Source organism: Echinops telfairi, unplaced genomic scaffold (genome assembly GCF_000313985.2).
Source record: "Echinops telfairi isolate 266 unplaced genomic scaffold, ASM31398v2 ScPeMD7_7410;HRSCAF=8448, whole genome shotgun sequence".
In the NCBI taxonomy this organism is placed as follows: domain Eukaryota; kingdom Metazoa; phylum Chordata; class Mammalia; order Afrosoricida; family Tenrecidae; genus Echinops; species Echinops telfairi.
The window spans coordinates 27,567,443-27,570,556 of record NW_022111310.1 but is presented as its reverse complement, the minus strand read 5'-3'; positions in this window follow the sequence as shown (position 1 = coordinate 27,570,556).

Genomic DNA, 3,114 nt, shown 5'->3' with positions numbered 1-3,114 from the left:
TTCCCTGGGGACTTTGTTGTTCTGTTCCCCTTGCTGTTCTGTTGCACACCCTTAGCGTTTTCCTCAGTGTGGTGGAATCAGATCGGGTGCAATTCCCACACCGTCTCCAGTGTTGTCCTCTGTAGGGCTATGGGTCAGTGAGGAACAATCCATACATCAATTGTATCAAGCACATTTGTATATATGTTGCCATCATCATTTCCAAAACATTTTCTTTCTACTTGAGCCCTTGGTATCAGCTCCTTTCCCCCCTCCTCCCCATCCTCCCATCCTCATGACCCCTTGATAAATTATTATGTTTTCATATATTACACGATCTGCTGTCTCCCTTCACCCACATTTCTGTTGTGGTGAAGTAGAGTGTGTGGGATTGTATATCATTGCGATTGGTTCCTTCTTTCTCCCCCTTCTTCCCCCACCTTCCCTAGAGGGGATTTTTCTAGGCCAATTCAATTTAAGGCAGAAGTCAGCTCAGATGATACTAACTGTATGTTAAGAGTTCAAAGTGTAATTTTGATAGATTTTTCAAAGGACAAAAAATTGTCATAGGGCCTAATTATGAAGAAATTTTAAGAAAATTGAACATCACATAAGTGAGGGAAAAAAAAGCCAGGAAAGCTGTACCAAGGAATATTTTCCACTACACCAGTGCATCTGCTCGTTCTTCAAGAGCAGCAAGGGCCGTTCCTATGAGAATTTCATGGGCAAGCTTTATCCCATCGATATCACAGCCCTAATCTTGCCCCTTCAGCCTTCCCTTTTTGCTTCTCACATGTACATAACATTAAAAAGGGACATTATTTGAGTTCTTTTAGGATGTGGAAAAAACCCTCCAAAAACAAAAAACACAAACCTGCTCTTTTTACATTGTGTAAATTGAAGTGTGTAGAATTCTTTGTGGAAGGGTTAGAGTGTTGGAAACACCCCCTTCAGAATTGTACAGACCTAGATGGAGGATATGTCATAAATCAATAGCTCCATATTTTTATATTAGTAGGTGTCTATTATTTTGGAGCAATACTTTTTTACTTACTCTTTCATCTTTGTATTTTGGGTGGTGGGGAACTCTAAGATAGTGCCTGATCATGATAGGCACTCATTAGATTATAGTTAAAATCATGCAGCTGCCACTGAAGGAGTGTCCGTTTTTTCAAGTCTAAGTAAATATAACTCAGTGTTCTTTTTTCACAACCTACAGATGTTTAAGTTATCATGGAGATTTTTGCAAAATTTCAGGTAGCATTCTTCCTCCTGGACATTTCTGGTTCTTGGTTTCTGTTTGCAAGAATGTCAAATAGAGATGGCAACTCATTGGTCTAGAATTGGCTCTTTCAGATGTTTCTGAAGGAATTAATAATACATTGTAGAAAATTATATTTACAGCCACATATGTACCCTTAGAGATGTAGGGTATGAGTTAAGAATATAAACTAACTGTCAGAAGAGACCTTTTCATTTTCTGATCTGATGTTAAGTATAGTTTGATCTTCAACAACTTTGTATTCTTTATTTCCCATTTATCTATTTATCCCAACAGTTTCATTGGCATATAATTCATATATCATACAATTCAATAGTTCATTCACATCAAGAAGAGTTGCACAGTCATTACCACAATCAATTTTGGGAAATTTTCTTCATTCTTGTTCTCATAATTATTAGCTCTCCACTTCCCCCCAACCTTCCCTGTCACTGGAACCATTAATCCAGTTACTGTCTCTATGGATTTACCTATCCTGGATTTTATATACAGAAAAACTTTTAAGATGAAGCAAACAACACAAAACTAACAAGAATAACAAAGTAAAACATTAAAACCTCAATTGAAAAGAAAACAGAAAATAATAAAAGCTAGAACAAATTTAAATGGGTCAAGAGGGAGATCAAATGACAGGGTACTAAATTTTAACCTGACTGCATCTGCAACAATCCACTCTCTAATGCATTCTACACGTTAACAAGGCTATTCACTTTCCTGGTCCATGTCAGAGGGCATTCCCCAGGGGCTTAATTCATGTGCATTTCTGTTCTTTTTTTAAAAAAGGACTGAAACAGCTTTAAAATAGGTCTAAAGGGAGATCAAATGATATTAAATTTTGTCCTAACTACATCGCCATAATTGACTCTACAATGTTCTCTGTCTGATAACAGGGCTATTCACATCTCTCAGTTATAATCCAAAGGAATTAATTGGAGGATTAATCCATGTGTGGCCCCTACAAGTGGATTTTTGGGCTTCCACTGTTGTCCATAGCCTTCTGCAAACCAGGTTGTCACAATTTAAGGTCTAATGCCATTCCCTCCTTTAGATTTGGATTATATGGTTTACAGTCCTTGGATGGTACAGGATGGTGTGCTTCTCCTATGTAGACTTAGTTGTTGCTTCATTAGGATGGCTGCTTATTTGAAAACAAGCCTTTAAGACTCTGGGCACTGTTCTTTCTTATAACTGGGCACCAGCTAGTTTCTTCACCACACTTTGCTATAGCACCAATATTTTCAATGATCACTTCATGAAGACGAGTATCAAGCAGGGTCATGTAACAGTTGCATTTTTATTGTTTAATTTTTATTGTGATTTGAGTGGAACTGTACAGGACAAATTGGTTTTCTATTCAATAATTGACACACATTCTGTTTGTGACCTTGGTTGCAATCCCTATAAAGTAATAGCATTCTTTATACTTCTTTCCTGTGTTGATCATTTTGAGTTGTCCTTTTGTCCTATCCCTTCCTGCTTTTGAGCTTTTTGGAAAATGCTGCCTTTTGAATTTGTCTGGTTGATTGTTCTAAGGAATGTGTGCCTCTCTGGTGATATTGTTCAGATTATTGGCCTTTGTACTATTTGGCTGAAAGCTGAAACACGGGGCGATAAGTTCAGTTCCAGGATTAGATGGTGTCTTATGGATATAGTCTTGGAGGCTCCAATCTCTCTATCAGATCAGCAAACCTAGTCTTCTATTACTTTTATCCCCCTCCCCTCCCACATTTTTCTCCTACTCTATCTCGGAACTTGCTACTGTAATCCTCTCAGATTGGTCCACAGTGATAGTGGGATACTGTCCAATCTCTAGGGTCATGGAGGATAAGTTTCATAATTTTTTGTATTCTCAA